The sequence below is a fragment of the Mus caroli genome, chromosome 6, assembly GCF_900094665.2.
Source record: "Mus caroli chromosome 6, CAROLI_EIJ_v1.1, whole genome shotgun sequence".
Lineage (NCBI taxonomy): Eukaryota > Metazoa > Chordata > Mammalia > Rodentia > Muridae > Mus > Mus caroli.
Genome location: NC_034575.1, coordinates 14377795 through 14392039, shown reverse-complemented (window position 1 = coordinate 14392039; position 14245 = coordinate 14377795).

Genomic DNA, 14245 nt, shown 5'->3' with positions numbered 1-14245 from the left:
AAATGTAATTGAGGAAAATACGTAATAAAAAAATATTAAAAATTAAAAAAAAGAATTGGCAAATTACATCTTAATAATATGCGGACCTGGCCACTGTCTTAATTAATGCTACTTATGCACTTTGCATAACATATGGTTCTTTTATTTTCCCACAGTAATTGAGATCGAGCCCATAGTCTTGCAAACAGTAGTCAAGTGCTCTGTAGAGGAAAATTTGGTTACAGGTATTAAAACCTATGATCTACAAGTTATTTTTCTAGGAACAGATTATAAGCATAAGGAAAATGCTATGAAAAAATGCAATGATTTCTATGTAGAACATTAATTTCAGAATATTAATTATTGGTGTTAATATACTAAATGGCTCTAACAATAATAACAGATTGTTTCCAAGGTACAAGTTGGGTTTTTATTTGTTGTTGTTGTTGTTTTAAAAGATTTATTTATTTATATATGAGTACTCTATGCATGTATGCCTGCATGACACAAGAGGGCATTAGACCTCATTATAGATAGTTGTGAGCCACCATGTAGTTGCTGGGAATTGAACTCAGGACCACTGGAAGAGCAACCAATGCTGTCAACTGCTGAGGTATCTCTCTAGCCCCAAAGTATAAGTATCATATCGCTAATTGTATAGAAAACTATTACTTATTCCAGACTTTCAGGGTGACTTTAGTATTCAATTATAATGTAATTCAATGAATAAATGAATAAAAAAAATTACCTTAAGATTGATAATAAGAGATTCTGTTGACACCACAGTATTAACATTGTGGTTGAGTTCCTAGTTAGCTAACTGAGGTGGAGGAAAGCATAGAAAAGATAATTATTAGAAGTGAAGAATTACAAATGTGCTGGCTAGTTTTATGTTGACATGACACTTGCTGGAGTCAGTGGAAAGGAGGGAACCTCATTTGAGAAAAAACTCCATAGTATTTGTTTGTAAGGCTTTTTTTTTTTTTTTAAATTAATGATTGACGTCGGGAGGGCCCAGCCCATTGTGCGTTGTGCTATCCCTGGGCTAGTGGTCCTGGGTTCTATAAGAAAGCAAGCTGAACAAGCCATGAGAAGCAAGTCAGTAAGCAGCACTCTTCCATGGCCTCTGCATCAACTCCTACTTCTAGGTTCATGTCCTGTTTGAGTTCCTATACTGATTTTCTTCAGTGATGAAAAGTGATATTGAAGTGTGAGCAAAATAAACACTTCCTCCCCAAGTTGCCTTTGGTCATGATGTTTCATCACAGCAACAGTAACCCTAAAGCACACAAGTATCCTGATAATGTAGTGACTAGGCTTATAAAGAACCCCAAGAAAATCACAAACTAATGGAGTTAAGTTGAATTAGCAAATTCAACATATGAAAATTAATTTGGTTTCTATATGTCATCAACAAAAATTACAAAATGTGCAGAAATATTGTTTGTGTTATTAGTAATAAACTAGAAGAGTTTATCACTTAATTTAACATAAAGGACACTGGTAATACATTATTAACAACTGGAGCCACAGAATGAATAATATACTAGAATTTTCTGAGATTTTTCCAATAATTTGTACCTCTAAAATGTTTTCAAAATAAAAATTTTATCAAAGTAAGACCTTCAAAATAATAATAATAATAATAAAAGCAATACCACTAATAACAATCGAAAACACCACAAATAGCATGGGGTTTTAATAATGGATGTAAGATCTGTAAAAATGTTTATTTGTTGACTATTTACAATTTGTTACTTTCTTTAGTCGTACTGAAGATAGAACTTAGGGTCCCATGCATGCTAAGCATGGCTTCTACGACTGAAATATATCCTCTACCATATAACTCAGAATATAAGAAAAACTGCCAAAGGAGTTGTGATGATTTAAATAGGTATAGCCCACAGAGACTCATGTGTTTGAATGCTTGGCTTATAAGGAGTGACACTATTAGGAGGTGTGGCCTTGTTGGAGGAAGTGTGTCACTGTGAAGGCAGGCTTTGAGGTTCTATATATGCTCAAGCTATGACTAGTGACACAATTCCATTCTGCTGCCTAGGGATCCAGATGAAGAATTCCAAGCTCCTTCTCCAGCACCATGTCTATCACAACACTGCCATGCTTCCTGCCATGATGATAATGTACTAATCCTCTGAAACAGCTCTTATATGCTCATGAGTTTGAATTGCCTTGGTTGTGGTGTCTCTTCCCAGAAATAAAACTCTAAGACATAAATTGGTACCCAGAGTGGGGTTTTGCTGTGATAGACCTGACCATGCTTTGGTTTGGAAGATTGTGGAATTGAAGTTGTTGGATTAGGGTAGTGGAATGCTTTAATCAACCATCCTAGTAGGAACATGGAAGACAGTCGTACTGAGGGTGATTAGAACTGTGGGGGCCTGGCTCAAGACTTTCAAATGAGAAGAATTTTAGTATATTGATTAGAGATTGTTGTTGTGATATTTTGGTGAGGAATGTGGCTGCCTTTTTCCCTTATACAAAGAATCTGCCTGAGGGAAAGGTGAAGAGATTTAGATTATTTGCATTGGTAAAGTTAATCTCAAAACAACCTAGCATAAACTCAGTTGTGTGCTTTACTTTTATGAGAAGAATTTTGATTAAACATAGCAAGCTAAGAAAGGAAATTTACAGAATTTATGGTTCAATGGTTAGAGGGTATACCAGGAAGTAGAAGGGAATGAAATCCTGTGTTCAAGAAGATAAATGATTTTAAAGATATTAACTGGAATTAAGGGAGTGGTGATCTTAGGGCAAGATATCACCCACCTAAATTTCCATTTTGTGAAAAGGGACTAAAGAAAAGCTTCAGTCTAGGTGTGGTAGTACATGGGAGAAAGAGGTTTGCAGATCTCTGAGTTTAAGTCTATCCTTGTCTGCATAGCAAGTTCCATGACAGCAGTGAAAGAAACCACTGAAATCTGGTGAAGACATAATTGAGCAAGGGTGCAATGTTACAACCTCAGCAAGCAGCAGAACTTGGAAGCTTCAGCTATATGGTTCTGGCTTTGGAATCAAGGATAGAACAAAGAAATTATGGAATCCTCCTCTATGTCACTGAGGCCAGATGTGTAGCAGTGGCCTGCATGGAGGCCCAGAGAAGCTATCATGTAAATCTGTGAAAGGCTTTTGTGTAAAACTGTGAAGGTGAGGCCTAGATTTCCTTGGAAGCACCCAAGATGTTGGAGATGCCAGAGCATTGGATACCGGCCAAAGAAAGCTGCTAACAGGGAGTGGAACCAGCCAAAGAGAAAGAAGAGAAAGAATAAAAGAGTTGGATATGTAAAGAGAATTTTAACATGATGCATGGAAATGCGGTTTGGGGTTTGCCCAGCTGGGTTTCAGGCTTGCTTTGATCCAGTATTTCCTCACTATGCTCCCTTTTTGAACAGTAATGTATCTCCTGTGCCATAATATGTTAGAATTGTGTTACCTTTTTTGTTTTTGATTTTATAAGGTATTTCAAGTTAAGAGATTGCATGAATTTCAGAAGATACTTTGAACCTTGGACTTTTAAACATTGTTGAGATTATGATAGACTATGGGGAGTATTGAAGTTGAACTGAATACATTTTGCATTATGCTATGGCTACAAGTCCATGGGGGGCAGGGAGTAGAATATGGTGGTTGGAGTAGCTATACCCCACTCATAGACTCATGTGCTTTGGCCCATAGGGAATGGCACTATCAGGAGGTATGGCCTTACTAGAGTAAGTCTTGCCTTGTTGGAGAAAGTGTGTCGCTGTGGAGACAGGCTCCAGCATCTTATATATGCTCAAGGTATGCCTAGTGACACAGTCTCCTTCTGTTGCCTGGAGATCAAGATGTAGAACTTCCAGGCTCCTGTGGCTGCCTGGATAATGCCATGCTTCATACTATGATGATAATGGACTAAACCTCTGAAACTGTAAGCCAGCCCCAATTCAACATTCCCCTTTATAAAAATTGCCTTGGTCATGGTGTGATTTCATAGCAGTGACATCCCAACTAAGACAGGAGTTAAAGAACTAAATAAATAGAGTAAGGTGACATAGTCATGGACTGGACGTTTCAAAACTGTAAAGGTATCAGTTTTCCTTATATTGCATTATAGATTCAAAGCAATCCTCTCTCTCTTTCTCTTTCTCTCTCCCTCAATCTCTCTCTCTCTCACGTGTGTATCAAATCTGACAAAGTAATAAAAGCATGATTCAATATTCTTTACCATAAGCAATATTTTGTACAGCAAAATATCTTCCCACCAGTCACTTTTGGGTGTTTATTCAGAGAACATACACTAAAAATAAAAACTGTCTGAAAGAAGTTATATAAAAACACATGCTTAGGGATGATTAAAATATTTTCTATGAATGTTTTTAAGAGCATAATATAATTACAGCAATTTCTTCTTTCCTCTCCTCCCTCCAAACCCTGCTATATAACCCTCCTCACTCTCCTTTAAAGACATGGAATTTTTTCTTAATTGTTATTTCATACATACATGTAAATGTATATGTGCATGATATATATGTATATGGTATATATGTATGTATGTATATATATATATATATATATATATATATATATATATATATGTTCTTGATATTTGGTCCTTAATGTTCCTTGTATGTGTGTTTTCCGGGCTGGCCATTTGGTACTGGACAGCCAGTTGGTTTGCTCTTCCCTCGGGAAGACTACTTCTTTTGCATCTTTTGCATCTTTTGCTTTCTTCAGTTCTTTGTTTAGGGCTGAGGCCTAGTAGACATTTTCATTTCCACTTAGATATGTCCATTAGCTTCATCCACGTTTAGGTAGTCATTCTGGTGAGACTTAATGAGTGTAGCTTTCGATGTTACTAGGCAACACATTCTCATGGCAAATTCTTTAATTCTCTAAGTCTTACACTATTTCTACCCCCTCTTTCAAAATGTCCTCTGCAACCTTAGCAAACATTTTAGAATATATCCTTCTTGTATAACTGACAGTATTTACTCTGGACAAATCTCCTAGCCCATGCCAACTAAAATTATTGACTCAATTTCCTTCTTATTTCTCTAATAAGATTTTCTGTTTCTTCTTGTTTATAATAGGAAGATTAGTTTTAGAATATCTTTTTTCTTAGATTCTTCAACTTTTCGATATATAATCTATAATAGTCCACAATAATTACTTATCTCTTTTACTTCTGTATTATCTTGTTCTGTGAGTTTTCCTGCTTTTCATACTTTATACTGATGGCCTAACATGCCAGGAAAGAGTGAATCTCAATTAATGAGTTGACTCCATAAGATTGGCTTGTAGGCATGAATGAGGGGACATTTTCCTTATTGCTAATTGATAATGCAGGGCCCAGTATCTTGTGTCAGTACCATCTTTAATCAGGTGTCTGTGCTGTATAAAAAAAGGTAACTAGTAGATGACTTCAAGGAAGTATCTAATCAAGACACAACAGGACTAATTCACATATGAACCCACAGAAACATGTACAAGACTTATACATGTTCAAACCAGACAAAGTCCCAGCATCGTGAAGGTGAGTGTAACACAAAGTTACATTCCTAATCTGTAGTCTCCCCTCCCCCAGCCTGAAACCTGCTTGCTCAGGGGTAGAGCTTCCCGCACAATCATTCTGCCACGCCCACTGCTGGAGCCTGGCGCTTTCCTAAGCCATCACATAGTCACCCTGCTACTGGACCCCGAGATTATTTGGCGGGAATCGGGCCCCCTTCCCCTGCTTCATAACTGCTTGGGGAATAGTAAAATTGAGCTTTGATCAGAATGCCTGTCTTAGCTGCATCATTTTCTCTCATTGCCTAACCCTTCTTCTCTTCCAGGTTTCCAAAATGCCTTTCCAGGCTAGAACCCAAGCTGTGATCTGCTGGCCGTACACAACACTAATGAAGAATCTATTTGCGCTTGATATCTGCTGGGAAAGGGAAAAATCAGGTTTCTCCAAGAGAGTGTCACTGGGTATATAAACCATACTCGAGTGCAGGCTCTATGACGAGGAGAAGCTGAACAACACAAAACTGAATTCATGGGTCTGTTTGTTTGTTTGTTTTGTGCACGTTTTGTTTGGTATTTTAGTTCCTATTAGTTTGGTTGTTTTGTTTAATGGGGTTGAAGAGAGTAAACAGAGAAAACAGAAAAATATGTGGTTAGGGAGGTAGGGAATATCTGGGAGGAGTTGTTGGAGTGGAAAGGATATGATCAAATGTCAGGAGCCATCTAGGAAAAGCTAAAAGCATGCAAGGAAGTTTTCAGGAAATTGTCCACTGGCTTGCATGGCTGTGAAGGGTAAACTCTGAATTGTAGGGCCTTCAGAGATTTCATCCCAGGATTGGGTCTTGCTACTCATTTGCCTTTCCAGTTACTATTCCATAATCTAATAATTCCTGGGTATTAGTTCACCCTATTGGGCAGATTCTCTGCAGCTCAGTGAGAATGTACCCTAATGTAGCAATGCTGTGTAGACAAATTGATAATTTCATAATTCCTAATAATGATTTTACAGAATTCCTAAATTTATGTAATTTCCAGCCCTATAAAAAAGGTGTAAATAGGGTTCTGGAAACCTTCATGTGTTATGGGCTAATTGTACTAAGATAAGCAAACAGGCTTGGAACAAGTTAACAATGAGGGAGACCATTCCTTCTAGGTTAGCTGTGACACTACTACCTGGTAACTAAAAGTCGGCATAAACTGGAAATGGGCAATTTATTGTGCGTGCAAGGACAAAAAAGAAAAATATTGACTTGTTTATCGATACAAAATTTCAAAACTAATTAGACAATTGGCAGATAATTTGCCTCTTGACAAAACCTTGCTAACTTAATAACATAAGAATTATTGTTTTAAACTTTTAATGAACTTCTGGAGCTAGAAACAGAAAAATCAATGTTTAGTCAGGTACTAGTCTAAATGGAAACACTTGTAAACATTTCTTTTGTGACTCCTTATCAATTTATGACTTGAATTGGTGTCTTTTTTTTTTTTTTTTTTGGTTTTTTGAGACAGGGTTTCTCTGTGTAGCCCTGAATGTCCTGGAACTCACTCTGTAGACCAGGCTGGCCTNGAACTCAGAAATCCACCTGCCTCTGCCTCTGCTGGGATTAAAGGTGTGTGCCACCCTGCCCAGCTTTTGAATTGGTGCCTTATACTTGCTATGAACTTATGGAATATAAAGATGGCCATGTTTCAACTCTCCTGAGAAAGTATAAGAACTAAAAAAGACAATAAGGGAAGGGCATTTTCTTACTTTCAGAAATGAAAAGGTAGAAGCTCTTTTGATTGGAGATTCTTTTTCACCCAGAATGAATGAGTGAGTTTTTTTCTGCATTGACACTTGATCATTGGAATGTGCTCATGGGTACTTTTGTTCCATCCACCAAATGTATATATGCATATATAAGTATATGTATATGTATGTAAGTATGTATGAACACTAGTGAAGTTGCTGAGACGAGTGGTCGGGTCCAACCAGTGTGTGTGTGTGTGTGTGTGTGTGTGTGTGTGTACATGTTGCCTGTGTAAAAGATTTTAATTATTTTCCTTCCTAATCTCTCTCATTCGTGCAGAGTTGATGAGTTCTAAGCCTCTTACGTGGCCAGCAAAGAGGTCCTTGAGTGAAAGAGAGAAGAAACCAATGCTATTATCACACAATAGCAAGAGAGAATTACAGAGAAAGAAACCTGCACTATTTTTGTGCTCAGATTAAAGCACAAAATAGTGCTTATTAAAGCACAGATAGTAAGAGTATAAGGCCAGAGATCATCAGTCTTTGCCTTCATCCAGCGCTGTGCTCCACTTCAGCCCGTTTGGAGCAGGACTCTTGCATTCAAATACAGTATATGAAAATAATTTAAGTTAAAAAAATATTATTTTTTAGAAAGTAATTAAAACATGGTCCTGGGGCAAGTCAGTAAGTAAGGAGTGCTTCCTAATGGTTTCTGCTCCAAGCTTCTGCTTTGATTTCCTACTGTCACATCTGTAAATGATGAACTTCAACCTAGAAGTATAAACTAAATAAGAATCCTTTCCTGCTCAAGTTGGTTTTAAAATAGCAGTTGATTTGTTTGTTCTTCAACTCCTTTCTTAAAACTGGTTCTGTCTTGTGATTATAGCAGTAGGAATGTGACTAGGCATGTTGTCTTAGTACACAAGACATAGTGAGAAGGCTAGGCTGATTCCATGACAGGCTATAAATTAGCAGTGAAGGAGACCAGGCCCAAATCTGTTCACAAGAACTGGGCAGTTCCAGGCAAGTTCAGGCCTCAGAAGTTGCCCTGCTACCTGGCCTCAGGCAAGGACAATGGGTCAGCAGTAATTTCCACAGCTCCTTAGCTACTTCCTTAGCAACAGTTTCCAGCCTCCATGCCCCAGTAATGCAATGTCCTAGAGACAAGTAAAATAAAGGTCACCTACCCTAGAATTCCCTAATTTGCTTTTAATTGGGACTGCAAGCTCATTTTATTGTCTCTCTATCTTGGTAATGGGAGTGACCCCAGCATGCTGGACTTCTGCAGAATCAAACACTCTTTGCATTTACATACTATTTGAGACTAGGGTTTCATTCTTCAGCAAATCATGGACCCTTAGACTATCTCATTCTCTGATTTGCTTGCAAATGAAGGTGGGTCCACTGAAGCCTGTACTTGCAGTTTTATATACAGTTCGCATAAAGTTCTATGCTTCTGAGTAAGGCTATGCTCTCTGTTTTCTGTTTGTTATTATATTCATTTGTTTGTTAGGTTGTGTGTATGTGTGTGTGTGTGTGTGTGTGTGTGTTTGTCATTTTGTTTGGCTTATAAATCTAGGAATTTTAAAGTGTAGAGATTTTTTTGACTAAATGTCTGTTCTATTAGTTCTTGTCCTAACTCCTATTACTGACAGCCAAGTAAGGAAATACATTTGTGTAAAGAGCAGTTAAAAATACACAGGTAAATGACGGATTCACCATAAAAATATCTCAGAGATGTATAAATTACTGGAGCCATCTGTGCTTTAAACCTATTTCTTTCCTTTGTTATTTTGTTTGTTGCAGATGTTTCCTGTAGACATGTTATTGTACACTGTGTAGAATTATCCTTGTGTTATTCAAATGCTGATTTTTCTGCCCCTATATCTAGTCACAGTCTGGATGGGGCCTTGCAGTGCTTATTCACAGTACTCCTGTTTCAAGTTTGTATAAACATTGCTCCTCATTTATGTTCTGACTTTCCAACAGAAGCTTTTCAGTCAGTGTCTGGGCAGATGACAGAATAGGATAGGACTTCTGACAGCCAGTGGAAGGAAAAGAGTGAGGAGGAGGAGGAGAAGGAAGAGGGATTTGCCATGAGGAAGGGGTCCTGGAGACACCATGGGAGAACATAGCTGAAGACCAGTGAGCCAGAAAGTTGGGTGGAATGGAAGACGTGATGCCAAGAGCAGACTGTGAAAGTCACAGATGTGGATAGAGGTTAGCAGACAACAGTAGAATGAATCAAGCTATGGTATGTCTAGGTGGCATAAACATTATCAGAACAGTAATTATTTTTTTTTCAGAAGAGAAAATGATAATTTGGAAGTAGCATTAAAATAGAGCAAGACATGCCCTTAACCTCAGTTCTTACATTGATATCCTTTCAAGGACAGATAGGTCTCAGTAAGGCAAGAAGGTAAATGTGATATTTGAAGGAAAAGATGCTGAAATAACTGACTGAATACAGGATACTAAATGGGTTTGTGTGGGAAAAGGGGGGTGTAGTATAAGGGTCTGAAAGCTGCTAAAGGAAGACTCCAGACTCAGATAGTATGCACAGAGAAAGAGTGCTTATTCTGCAGAAACAACCAGCATCTAGAGGCCAACCATTCTTTGAAATGGTAACCCCAGACAAAGGCATGTGGGCCTTTTTATAGGGAACCAGGAGAACCCTCAGAAAGATTAGGTAATCTAAAACTTCACTGGTAAGTGCTAGGGAGTCACAGGCAGTCAGTGGTCTGCATTTCTATTTCATGAATGTTTAACCATAGGATGAAATGGGACTGTCCAGCACAGATGGCCATTTTGAGGTAAGTTTTTTTTATAATTATCCCCAGGCTATACTTTGGGAAGGAGTTTTATGATTGCTTTCTGGATTTTATGGTCTTTCCCTGGAGCTGGTGTCTTATGGCCTAGTTTCTAGGACTTATGATCTGTTCCTGGAGCTGGTGCCTTACAGACTTTTTTTGAAATCAGTTCTGGTACTTAAACGGAGACAAATGGGGTTTATGTTGTCCTCTCAGTAGGAAACATGACAATGCATGGATTCAAAGTGACTTGATGACGTTGGAACTCCTAATGCTTACAGCAGTGTCCAGAGACATAAAGCATCATGAGCTTGGCTCTCACATCTCTTGTACTCGGGTGGTATATGCACTCTCAGGTGTGAAGCTACAGAGAAGCCTCAAGGCTGATCCTCTGAGAGTTACTCTTTCAGCTGATGTGAGTTCTGGAATCATCTATAACCACTAGTTTCGTTTATCGTGGATTTTTTTGCCAAGTTTTTCCAAAATCTCAATTTCTGCATATATGTAAGTAGGACCTGATTTAAATAATCTCTTTTGCTTCTTCAGATGTCTTAAATAGCAGAAAGGAAAAGAAAAATGGGGTCATTCATGTCATCAGGAAAGTGTGAAGTATCAGAAACAAATAAGCCTCTTTCACATAATCGATGCATCCAGAGCTAATATTAGGAAGATCGATGTGTGAGTTCATACATCTGTTATATTTGGCATCAAAGTATATTAATACCCTCCAAAAACCCCAGACAAGTGACAGAACAATGCACCATGTTTTAGAGACACTTGGTTATGCCTTCCTGCTAAGGCAAAATACATTTTGTAACTCATAAATATGGATTAGTAACAGATTTATGATGTATCAAATGCTAACTCCTGAAGTTAAAATTAAAATGTACTCTTACTTCTCAACTCCCTGTCATTCATTTCCCCTGTCCTGCGCGGAATAGTCACTGCATTATTATTAATTTTTATATTAGTATTTTAGCACTGTAAGTAATAAATGAGTCACTTGAGCATATATAATTCCAAGTGATGAAACCATTGAGTTTTCATTACTGAGTTTCATTTAATCAACAATGAAAGTGCTTCTTCACAGCTTATATTTTTGTTATTCCAACATTTTTCTATTAACCTACTCAGCTGAGTTGATGCATTAGTTCAGTCATTGCTACAAGCACATTAATAGATCATAACTGATTATTTCACTCCTAACAGTCAATCAACTTTGCTCCAGTAAATTTTTTATGCTACATGAAAAATGTATCTTCCTATTTCACAGAGTTCTATATCTTGTAAGGACTTTTATTGAAACCGAGGGAAAAGCAACAATGCTTGATCTTAATAAGCAAAGATACTGCATGGAATAAAGATGTAGATGTCACATACTGAGAACACATTGGAATGACGCGAACCTCATATCTATAGGAATTCATTTCAATCAGCTTAGCGAAACATTAAAAGTTTAAACATTCTCATTGCTGTAAAATGTTTTCTATGTATGGCTTAGAATCTCCTTACCTAATGAAGCTGAATATACTCTTACACTTCAGTTTTTTGATAAACAAGTTGTATTTGCACCTTTCATCCGAGGTATTGTAGTTAAGTCTGGGTAATTGGCCACCAGGTGGCAGGGCTGTGATGTGAATAGAGGCCACAGTTAAAAGCCAATTTCAGAAATTCCTCCACGCAGAGTTTTAAAGCACACACTGAGCACGTACTATGTATTTTTTCCCAAATGCTGAAGTTTCAGAGAGGACTATTTCATGATCTCTGTCACCAACGATAAGACACTGTAATAGAATGTAATAGCCACTACAGGTCACTTCTTCATTTTAAAGCATCCTGAGAGAGTTATGATTATCTGAAGCTATGCTGGTGATGCTAAAAGAAGAGGCTCTCAGAAGAGTTTGTCCTTTTCCTTAAACATATTATAAAACAGAGGCTATAATCCCATGGTAGAGCCTGTTAGAATGTGTGGGACCTTAAGTTCAATCTTTAGTACTGCACCCACAACCAGCAGAATTTTAGTATTACAGATGAAGTGAGAATCAAATGTAAAACATTAAAATGCAACTAACACAAAGTCTTGTCTAGTGTTATTCCAACGCTATAGTTTCTCAAATATGAACAACTTCACCTCCAAAAGTACATTTGGCAAGTACTTTTATCTTTATCAGAGCTGCATAAAACGTGATATTAGAGTCTGTAGGTAGAAGTCTGAAATGCTGTAAAATAGCCTAGAATACATGGGCTGGAGAATACCAGTAAAAGTTCAGCATTTGGAACAAGTTAGGACGGGACTGTGATAGATAAAGCTTCTATCTCAAAATTGCGAGGTAAGATCTGTTGTATGAAAGGAGACAGAAAAGATACTTTGGATGAAGGTTTGGGGCAAGCTTACATAACACTTGAATATATGTGACAATTGGGATGAGAACGAGAAAAACTTGATTTAGCCTTAACAGAGGCAAGAGAGCTGGGCATGCCAGTAAACACCTGTAATCACAGCAGTTGAAAGCTTGATGCAGGAGGATTGAGAGTTTGGAGCAGCCTAGATCACATAAAGAACCCTCTACCACCCAAGACACACACACACACACACACACACACACACACACACACACAGAGAGAGAGAGAGAGGTGGAGGTTGCAGTAAGTAGGGTACCATTGTGTAGCACACAGAGATGAGGTTGGGTTCATCTTTCACATTTATCAGGCTTGCAATTTGGTTTACCTTCTACTTTCATTCCTTTAAAGTGGGGAAACAGAGCTGGAGAGGCAGTTCAGCAGGTAAGAGCACATGCTGCTCTTCCGGGTGTCCTAACTACTTCTCTGTTGCTGTGAAGAGACACCAAGGCCAAGGCAGCTTATAAAAGAAAACGTTTGCTGGAGCTCATGATTCCAGCAGGTTCCAGTTCATGACCACCATGGTGTGGAGCATGGCAGCAGGCAGGCAGGTATGGCACTGGCACATTAGCTGAGAGCTTATCTCCTCATCCACAAGCATCAGACGGACAGACAGAGCACTACGTGAGAATGCCCACCACCAGCACCACTCCTCCAATTCTTCCCAAACAGTTCCAGCAACTGACGATGATTATTGCAATTATTCCAACATAACAGTCTCATTAAAGCAATCTCTACTCCGCACACCCTATTCACCCACTCGTGGAAAGAAAAATCAGCCATCTCTTTCCTAGCACACAGGAAGAGATACCATTCTCATTAAAACCACAACATCAGAGGAGCCACGTGTGGTTGCTGGCTCCCACACTGGGTGACCCTCAACCTCCTTTAACTCCAGCTCTAGGGATTCCAATGCTTTCTTATGGCCTCAAAGGACACTGCACTTAGATGGCATATACAGACACACACGTATAGGAAAGGGAAAAATTTGAAAATTAAACTTTTAAAAGAGAGAAATTTTTGAAAAGATTCAGTATATGTTAAATGTCCCAAACATAAATGTGTCAATAATGATACTTATTGTTAAGATATTGTGAGAATGCTAATTATATCACTACCCATGGTTGTCATTATGTTTACTTGGAAAATTGCAGTCAGGGCACAATAGTGCTGCATGATGATGAAAATGAACAACCAAGAGAAGAGGGAATAACACACAACAAAACTTTTGCAGGAGTTATGGAAAGCCAAGTCAGATTCATCAACATCTCCACCTTCCTGTATGCTAGGAAAGAGATGGCTGATTTTTCCATGAGTGGGTGAATAGGGTGTGGGGAGTAGAGATTGCTTCCGTGATTAGTCAGATACAACCTAGTTAAATCCAACTCCCTGCTGGTCCTGCACCCACACAGCTGAAGAGAATTCGGCTCAAAGGGATAACAACGATGACTGCTGTCTGCTGTCTCTTGCCCTGATGACCACTTTGTCCTTCTGTAGGTACTCAGAGCCATTTTGGAAAGATGCTGATACCCTTCATCCGCAGGGTCTGACCTGATTGGCTCCACACTTTCTTGACTAGCTGCTTTCTAACCCTTACCTCCTTCAGCCATAAATCACTCTTAGAGCAAGTTGTCTTGTTTGCTTGTTCCTTGACAAAATGAAAGTATTTAGAGGAAAACTTCAGCACACTAACTGCTATGATTTCTCTCATGGTTTTTTTTTTCTTTTTAAGTTTTACTCCTTTTGCTTCATCCTGCTTCAGCTCTTTGAATAAAACCTCTCAAAAGAATTCCCTGTACTAATCGTCTTATTTTCTCCACTA